This window comes from Festucalex cinctus, chromosome 1, assembly GCF_051991245.1.
Source record: "Festucalex cinctus isolate MCC-2025b chromosome 1, RoL_Fcin_1.0, whole genome shotgun sequence".
Classification (NCBI taxonomy): Eukaryota; Metazoa; Chordata; class Actinopteri; order Syngnathiformes; family Syngnathidae; genus Festucalex; species Festucalex cinctus.
In genome coordinates, this window is record NC_135411.1 from 57,286,267 (window position 1) to 57,296,443 (window position 10,177).

At 39.9% G+C, this 10,177-nt stretch overlaps 1 protein-coding gene across 2 annotated transcripts in view; it reads right to left on the reverse strand.

The window, feature by feature from the left end:
* The window catches only part of baiap3 (BAI1 associated protein 3), a 49,260-nt gene extending 39,558 nt beyond the window's left edge, over positions 1-9,702 (reverse strand). For both annotated transcript variants that reach the window (XM_077496803.1, XM_077496795.1), the window contains exon 1: positions 9,500-9,702. The gene's annotated coding sequence lies outside the window, so the exon portion shown is untranslated. The remainder of the gene's footprint in view (positions 1-9,499) is intronic.
* Between the last annotated feature and the right edge of the window lie 475 nt (positions 9,703-10,177).

Below are 10,177 nucleotides of genomic sequence, written 5' to 3' on the forward strand. Positions count from 1 at the left end.
AGCGTTATTTAAGAGTATTTTTTTTCTAATCAATTTAACAAATACTTTTCAATATACAGTGGTACCTCTACTTATGAAATTAATTGGTTCTGGAAGAAAGTTCTTAAGTAGAAAATTTTGTAAGTAGAGACGCATTTTCCATGTAAATGCCCTAATCCGTTCCAAGCCTCCCAAAACGCAGACATAAATGTTTTATAAAGCATAAAAATGCATCAAAACATGTAACAAATACATGTTACAATTAGATTAATGCACAATAAATGAGAGTTGTGCATAATGTAAAAAACAAAGAATACAGTAAAGAATAAAAATGATGGTCATTTACCTTTTTAACTGCTGTCCTCATCGTTTTTTGCCCTCTTTGGTTCATGTTCTCCTCTCTCAGGAGTGTTTCTTTTTTTTTTCTTTTTTTTTTTGACTGGTGTTTTGAAAAGAACTGATCCATGGATGTTTTTTTTAAACAATCCTTCGGAAAATCTTAGTGAGCAAACGCCTGACTGGTGAACACTTTTTTCTGGGCGATTCTTTTAAACTAATTCTGAAACTTCACGGAAACCTCCGGTATAGCGAGGCATCTTTTTTTTTTTTTTTTTTTTTTTTAAAAAGGCCCGTCGTTGGCCGTTAGTTCATACATTTACGAAGAACTATCGGAACACCTCATGGGCCGCGGGATGAATATTGAGGAAGCTGTATAGACACCGATCTAGTATACGCTCATAGATACCTATGGTAGAGGTTCCTCTTAGCCAATGGGATGCCAGAAACATGCACAAACACCGATGTAGTATTTACACTCATAGGTACCTATGGTAGGAAATAGCCATAGCCTAAAGTATGCTGCGTTCGGTAATGTATTTTTACCTTTTGTATCTAGAAATTTATTTTGTAACAAGAGGCAATATTTTCCCGTTGAGGCGTTTCGTAAATCTAAAATTTCGTATGAAGAGACGTTCGTAAGTAGAGGTTCCACTGTATAAACATTGACAAATAACAAAAATGTAAAACAAATGAGCCAGAGAAGAATAGTACAAAACAAAAAAACAAAAACAAATGTATAACATTTTACAATTACTTAAGTATCACTAAAACAGATAAATTAATATTACAAAAATTGTAAAGCAAAGCTCTATGCAATGAATAACACAAGAACTAAGTTAAACAGTAAATACATAAATTAATAATTGATGTTTTCCATTTTTTGTGCAGTTATTTTTCCAGAACATAAAGGTTGCCACATGCCGCGCATTGAGTTAAGTTCGGACCCACTTTGCACTCAATACAGTGAAAAAAAAAAAAAAAAACAGTTGGAACGGGACATGATGTGAAAAAAGAGAATAATTGTGTTCAAATTAATCATTTGACTGCACCCGACGTGGTCTGTAATGCTCGCTACATTTTGGCCACAAGCTTTCGCGATTGTAAATATAGTCAAGAGTAATAGCCTACTGTACATCCAAATTACAATGTCTCTATACCTTAATGATGGTGAAGCCGTTTACCTTCTGTCATGATTCTATTCGGTGGGGTTGCTGACACCTCCCTCCCAGATGTGCGCTGATTCCGAGGAAGCAGACATTTCCAGCTTCCGCCGGATGCGCAGGCTTTCCTCCTCCTTTATAAACTGTATGTATTTGTTTGGCGGGAGGCACAAAAGTCTCGCTAGTTCCCAAACCCGGAAATGTTGGTGTTCCTCCACCAGCTGCGGCCCGGCTTGGACCCGTTTGAGTGAATGCTGTGTTGTGGACCGAGCAAGAAACGGTGGCACCCGCGGGTTGGGCGGTCGGTCTCTCAGCTGAGCTGCCACCGGGGCCGCGGCACCCGCTCGCCGCCAGTCGCTTCCGCCGACCGACCACGCGGCTCCAGACCGGCGAGGCTCCCACGAGTGGGGGACGCCAGCAAGCCGGGTGCGTAATTTGCATATAACGTTGTGTCCAAGTTCACCATGAAAAATAGTCAACTCACATACTCCCGCACAATCACAACTTAAAACGACGTGCTTCAGTACCAAAACATGGCACCGTTTTATTTTACGTGAATCGGAAGTACCGATTCCAATCGATACCTACCACAAAAGTACCGTCTTTGGTACCCATCCCTACTCACAAGCACACCTAGGGACAATCCAGAGCGCCCATTAACCTGCCATGCATGTCTTTGGAATGTGGGAGGAGACCGGAGTGCCCTGAGAAGACCCACGCAGGTACGGGGAGAACATGCAAACTCCACACAGGAAGGCCAGAGCCTGGTTCGAGTCCTCAGAACTGGGAGGCGGACTGCTAACCAGTCATCCACCATGCTGCCCAGAGGAGTAAATATTTAAATATGCCGAAAGGTGTGTTGATGATCAAAAGCAAAATCATTTCCTATGGCCACCAGTGGAGTAAATGTTGAGGTTATCCTCTTGTACATTTTTCAGTGGAAGACTCAATCTAGGCCTGAACAATCAAATTCAAATCGACTTTGCAATGTAGTAGAATGGAATTTTCAAATTGCAAAGGCTGCAATTTCTGAAAAAACAAAAAAACAAAAAACAAAACTAAAAAAACAATAACTGCCTTATTTTATGTAGGTTTACATACATGGTATCACTGGCAGGTATCACTGCCTCATGAAGCATGCAAAGTTGAAATGATAAAGTCACAGACTTGTTTTTGCATTATTGTTGTAATATGATTTCTGGACTTATATTTACGCCACACTTGTTTGGTAGAAGTGTGTGAAGTTGTCATAATGAACACTTGAAGGCAAAGTGTTCAAGTAAGTTAACAACTCCAACTGAAGTAGATAAACAATCTTTCATATTAATTCATGGTTCATTTGCATTTATTTTAACGTATGCCACCTAACCTATAAGACCAAAACATTTACATACAATAATCTGTTCCAATGTTAATTATTGTAACAGATTAATTCATGGCTTGTATTTCTTCAAAAAAATACGAGAAGTGGACTTTGAGGGGGGACGCACATTACATCGCAATTACAATATTTAATCTGTTTCACTTGAAATGTATATGGAAACAGACATTCAGAAAAATGGATAATGAGCATTCAGTCGGAATTGGGTGCTTGGATCTGTAGTGTAAATCCAGCGCAAGTACGTTTTCACTACACCCGCACATCTCGCGAAGCCCTTTGTGTGAGATTGCAAATCGAGAGAGGTGAGGAAGAGCGAGCTCACAAAGGACGGCTGACAAGATGCACAAGAGAGTTAGAGTGATTGATGGAGACGCCGTTCCACACAGTCGGCCCGACTCGGTCGAACACTCTTTTAAAAAGTTGACAGGCCACGTCTGTGAAGCTTGGTGAGGCTGAGGGGAGGGGGCCTCGGGCGGGAGCACTTCAAGCAGAACAATGGCTGCTGCTATTAGCCAAGTGTAATAGAGGACAATTAGCGGAATGGGAATCTGAGTGGACGCCGTTTTGAATTAATACCATTAACCAGATTGCTTTAGTCTCAATCGGATTAAAAGGAAGTCATTCACAAACTCAAAAGTCACAATATTAGCAGAGATTCAGAGAAACATTGAATTGAGACTCATACTTGTGATGGCCAGCGGTGGGGGACCCCAGTTCAGTCAGAATTGAGTCGCCAGTTTTAGGACGAGGCAACGGCTAAAACCTATGGAAGACTCCGGAATTTATTTGTTACGGAGGATTTTAAACGTGTTTGAAGTGTTCATTACGGTACATGTTTTTTTTTCTTTTTTTTAAGAAAAGTCGTCAGCCCTTCTTCTTTTTGGATGTTGCTATGTAGTAAATGTGTTGAAAAAAATAAATTATATATATATATATATATATATATATATATATATATATATATATATATATATATATGGTGGCCATTTATCACATTGTTAATTTGAAAATCTAAACACTCAATCAGGTGTTCTTTTTGTTTTTGAGCTCCTGCTTCCTCCGCGTGCATTCTATGTTGGTTTGCAAAAGTACACCTGCCCCTCACATGTGCTATTTAAGCAGCCATTACAATTAATTACAACTTTAACAAATCACATTGCATGTTCTAAATTAATCAATTTTCAATTTGCATTTTGCATATTTGGTGGTTCTGCACATAGTTTATACATGGTGGATGTTTCAGAAGTCTGCACAGAAGAATTGCGGCACCTTGAAACTTAGTGTGCAAGCAGAAATTGACTTAAACAAGTGAATATTCTCCTAGATGCTGGATAAATATATTTAGAAGGTCAGATTTTGTATTGATATCATTCAATTTTGCAGGTGTACTTTACATACAGATTGTTAGTGCAATAGTCAACTTAATCAGCTGACTTGCCATCTCGGACCAAATCAGACGTGAGGAAGTGCAAGTTGCATCGGCGGTCAGTCGTATTGATCCGCAAGGCTGACATCTGGCACCCTCATGGTGCAACCACTCCATTAGGCTCAAGCGACTTTGACTTGCTTCTCTGCCACATATCATCAATGGGTCATTTCAAATGCATCCCGCTGAGAGAAAGTGTTGGAAAATTCTTCCAGTTCTGATTAAAGGCCCATTAAAGAAAATGCAGATAAACGGCAAAAGAAAATAACATAACCCACACTAGACATCGTCAGAGTGGTCAGAACTCATTTACAACATCAAAGAGAATAAAGGATAGATCTAAGTGCCCACACTTCATTCATCAGAGACAGAGAGAGTACATATTTCCCTGTAGATGTTGCTGTTTTGTGAAGCAAGAACATTCAAATGGCAATAAGTTTTTCTTTAATATAGTTGTGTGAAAAATAGTAAACAAAGCATGGCTATTATGCAGTTACTGGCTTTCACAAACATAAGAGTGATAGATTTCTTTATATATTTGTTTACTTTTTCCACTAACACTTCCAATTCCATCACTTCAAACTTAATTTTAAATTTGACATGGTGAAAACCACAGCTATTTGGGATCTTAGCAAAAGATTGCAGTCTTATTAGATAAGATCTGCTGGGGTGAACATACAACGTAGTGCCTGCCCGTTATTTGGGATCTACTGTCAGGTACTACACACACAAAGACAATCGATTTTACCCCTTCCCAAACAAGGACATCAAATGCCCGACTATTTTCTGTCTTATAAGATTATCTTTACAATATGTCTGATGTGTGTTAAGAATGGATTTGTCACGATGATAGTGGGGCCATAAATCTTAAATATGAAACATGTTCAATAGTTATGACGACAAATCTTCATTCTTGTACGAAAGCCGACATCTCCAAGTGTCAAACTGACTGTGTGGACATGTGTGTGATAAGAATGGAATATAACCAATCAAAGAAGCGCCCTGACTGATGAATAAGGAAGCAGCCGTAAGTAAAACAAAATATGTCCTACCAAATGTCATTTGTGTGTGTGTGTGTGTGTGTGCATGTGGGGGTGTGGGGATGGGGGTGTGTGTGCGTGTGTGTGTAAAAGTAGGTTCCACAGATCCCAAGAAGCAAGTTTTTTCTTGATCACAGTGCCATTTTTCAACACTCAACAAAAATTTGCACACCTCTGGGGAGTGTCTGTTTTTCAGTTTGGAGCGATCAAATAAGCAAGAGATCTGCATCAGTGGACTTTGTTTCAAGATTCAGGGTGGGACAGAATCATGTGTTAGGTACTCTACAACCAAAAACTGTTAAATGCCTGATTTAATTGTAAGTGGGGTCTGTCACAGATAAAAAAATAAAAATTAAAAAAAAAGTTGGTTTTTTTCAATCGTTGTGTGTACAAGGCCTTAGTTAATCCGGCCTCAGGAGTCTTCTATGCACCAGCTGCAATTACCCCCCCAACACACACACACACACACACACACGCCCGCACACACAATAATCATTATACACATTGAGATTTTTCCTACTAATAAAGTAATTTAATTGTCAGTAAATAATGCTCTTGGATGAAATTCAAACTATGAAAGTAGGTAGTAAATGCACCAGATGCGTCAGTTTTCTATGGAGATCATTTTGCTCTGTTTGAACCTCTGCCGCTGTAAAATGACGACCGCCTGTACACGAGACTCAATATTTATTTTGTTGCTGTGTTATAATATGTGCAATATCATTTTGAAGCAGAAAAAGCACTGCCAAAATCAAATTTTTAACGAGGCAGTTAAAAAAAAACAAAAAACCTGTCACTCATTTAAAATGCCCCGTTTGGGACCTCGCACTTCTACAACTACCCACCGTGTCATTCAATGATCAGCAAGCTAAAAAGGTATACATTTTGTTCACACCGACAATTTTAACATTATTTCCGAGTGTGAGCCCAGTTTGTGAGTAATGTGGCATCCAAGTGCATGTCCATTTGTTGCCTCTCCAAGTGAAAAACGATTGGATGTTTTTCACGCTCCGCTGCGCGTACGTCTTGATCAGCAGCTCACTCGACGGCATCTCCGAGAGACCTCCCGAAGCGTATCGCTGAAAGTGAAAATGTTTCCTGCGCTGCGCTGAGGGTGGGGTCACACACTTCTGCACGTCATTTACAACTTGGCTCGTGCTGACAGGCAACAAGCAAGCAGCTGCCTCCCAGGTGAACTCCTTTCAATTACTGCCATGGACCTCTCCCAGCAGGATTTCACTTTGTGGTAACAAAGCGGGTATCCCTGGTAGCGATCGGGAATTGGACTGGGATGGATTGTTGCTGTTTAAACAGCTGCCAGGGAAACGCAGTCAAGGCCAAGTAAATGCCTTTCTCCGGACATTGGTGCTGACGGCATGCCAGGGGAACACTCGCTCACCAGTGTCTCTTCTAAGCGAGACGATGAGCCCTGCAGCTAAAGGTGCATCACTGAGTGTCTCTATGGTAACGGCATAGGGAAGGGAGCTAGTAAATACAGGTACATGGAATTTCACAAAAGGCCGGCAGAGGAGCCTTAATGTCCGAATGGGCCTGTCAAAATGCAGCTCAATGTACACACAGTTGGGCGTGTGGCTGCCCTCTTGACGGCTTGTCAAGTGAAGGAGATCGCACACACACTACTTTTTATGCTGGGTAGTTTCAAATAGATGCTAAACACCTTTGAAGTTCACTCCCGAGGCCAAGTGTTCCCGAGCAACATTTTGAGTCCTCCATAGCGCTGTAATTGATAGCAGTGCTTTTCCTACCATTTCCTCAAGGGAGAAACGCGCGAGTGAAGACCATTGATTTAACTTGATTGGTGGATTATGCTAATGTGATAATGTTATACGAACTGCGGTAACTGTCACCAACCCAACGAGACGCAATGCTCAAGAGAGTCAAGCTGAATTCTTGTGGTTACTAACTGTTCTTGGTAAACTGAACTGCATAGCACTGATTGATGGAACGTAGGTTGATATTCTAGTGGAAGTGAGCTCAAAAGGATGGGAAACAGCATGTGAAACCTTCATGTGCATCAATCCCGAGGCAAAGAGACCACTGCTAAATCCTCCATCATCCCGAGAGACAATGAACCATCAATTCAATTTGGAGGACTTGAAGGGACAAGTGAATCAAAGTGACAGCTATGCGACACAAAATTCGGACACACAGAAAAGCTTGCGCCTGTAGGTTAATCCGCAAACCGCAATTATTTTTAAAACTTGAGAGACCACACATGATGAGGGAAATGGTTGCAACTCTTCTCAAGATGACCAACCATATCCACACTACAGCCAAAAAAAGTTGAACTATCTAATTGCATGCTTTCCCTTCAATATTGCAAGGCCAATTTAATATGTGATGATTTAAATATTCAAAGCCATTTTCCCATGTATATTTCAACAAACAGAAGCAATAAGTAGGTGTGTACTGCAATAATCGCTATTAGATTTATTGTTAAGATTTACTCGATCGGGATTTTGGAGACGGTCACCGAGTCATCTGATTCAAGTCAATCAAATAAAATCTGTGGGAGGAGTTCTTTAAAATGTGACCTCTTTTAATAAGTCAAAAATAGGGCAAAATTTGAAAGTAAATCCAAAATAGCAGACTTCCTCATTAACATATGGCTCCAAGACACTTTTTGAAAGCGCTTAGCCTTTTGATAGGTCATATGCCTCCAGGTTTTTGTAGATCTAAGTCAAACATACAACCGGGGCTGCTTTGTTGAAAATTTCTAGGGGGCATTACTGTAATTTAGCAATCGGAAGATTAATAAGGGCAGGAAATGCTCCATGCTTAGTCAATTATCGATATGTGTGTACCCTGCTTAAAATCTAAGAGGGAGAGAAAAAGAGAAATCCAGTCAGTCACTCTATTCCCCCAAGCTCCTGGTGGCTTCTGTCAAAGCAACTGAAAGCTGTTTTGGCTCAGCTATTGATCCGGTGCGGAAAATCCAGTGGAATTGAGAGCTTTTACACGGCGCGTGTGCACCTTAGCTGAGCAGGCAGGCACCATACCGTTTGTGCAACGACAACAAGGCCTCACACATTCACTCACTCCAAGCACTTTAGAGATAACTCAGCCTTTACAGTCCAAGGAAAGGAGACAAAGGCACGCATCCATGCTGAAATTAAAGACATATGAGCAATGTTGTTATGGTGCCTCTGAGCGCCAATGAGAACAAAACATTATCCCCCGCTATAAATAACACTGATGCCTATGATAAAAAGGTCAACAGTGATTAATTCACAACTAATTGCTGCGTGGAAATGAGTCTAAAGCGGAGTCAGGCGGCTTCTGAAGGAAAGTGGGGAAAGTTACACATAGGAGGATATTTTTAGGTATGGAGATTTCAGACGGCACATATGTTTCTCTGTTTTGCAAACCATTGCTTCCTCTCACTCTGTGGCTCTCTGTTCGCCTACTCGTGCATCTGACATTGTTGATTTCAGCCTGTATTTGTAATTATTGGCCACACACTCACTTAAAACTCATTGTTGCAGTTTTGTGTGAAAAACTGTTACTCTCACGTCTCCTAATGAAATAATAACACATTCCCCCAATGGCAAACTTGTGCATAACCTGCACATGTCTGTATCCAAGTTATAATATATATTAACCTGCACATGTCTGTATCCAAGTTATAATATATATATATATATATATATATATATATATATATATATATATATATATATATATATATATATATATATATATATATATGTGTGTGTGTAACAACAGTAGAATAAGAGTTTGCATTGGTCAATCGATGAAGAATAGCATACATACAGACAAAGCTTGTGCTCCTTATTTGAAACAGGGCAGCATCATTTTAACTCATGACACTATCATCTCAGACTGTCTTAATTAAAAATGAAAAATGAACGTACCTTTTGGTCATTGTGACAAGATTAGCATTTTAAAAATATGCTATCAAATGGTCAAACTTGAGCTTTCAACATGCATTTATATGTTGCCATACCTGAACTTTATCCCCTTTTAATGAATGGATGCTTATTTTAATAGCTCAACAGGTGTCAATCCAGGAAGCTCACAAGTGATAGCAATGTGAGTTAGAACAACATAAAAACATACATGACATAAAATGTGAACTAAAGCATCGGTTAGGCGCTATTAATTAAACGACGAGACGTCCAGCTTGGCTTACCTGTGTGTCTCCTCCGGGCAGTTGTCCGCTCTCAAATGTTTTGTCGCCCTGGCTCACAGTTGCTCTCCGCGGCACGACTCAGCTCGAGCGTGTAATCAACTTGCCAGTGAAGATTTGTATGTTTTTCTTGTGACAGGCGACAGAGAAAAGCTCATTTTTAGACCTTCAACACGCTTTGCCAAGCTCACGTTTTCCCCAGATGAGCGCCCAAATATGGTCATAGGAAGTCTGGTGGTAAGTTTAGGTCCCTCGAAGAGAGTGGGAAACAGCATAATTCTAATATATCTGAAGAATTACGATTAATGAAAACTACAATAGTCTAGTGATGACGTCTTAACGATGAAATTTATTTTAAAGCAAGTTGTATTTATGTTTCTATAAGAGTTCGTATTTTATGTTTTGAACCACAAATTCAAACGTAGACATTGTGATTTGGGCTTCAAATACTAAAGGAGTTTTTTTTTCTTCAAGTTATTTTAATTTGCTCAAATTATAACATAATATGTGTTTTCTGTGCTCTGTGTACATGTGATGCTTAATGAAAGCAATCTCTTAAGTGAAATCCTTAAATTACTCCATCCAGAACTTGCACTTGAATGCATCACTCGACTGTTGCTGAGGGATGGCTCTGAGGGATTTTTTTCTTTTCACAGATGATGGAAAGTGCGGTCTCTTGGA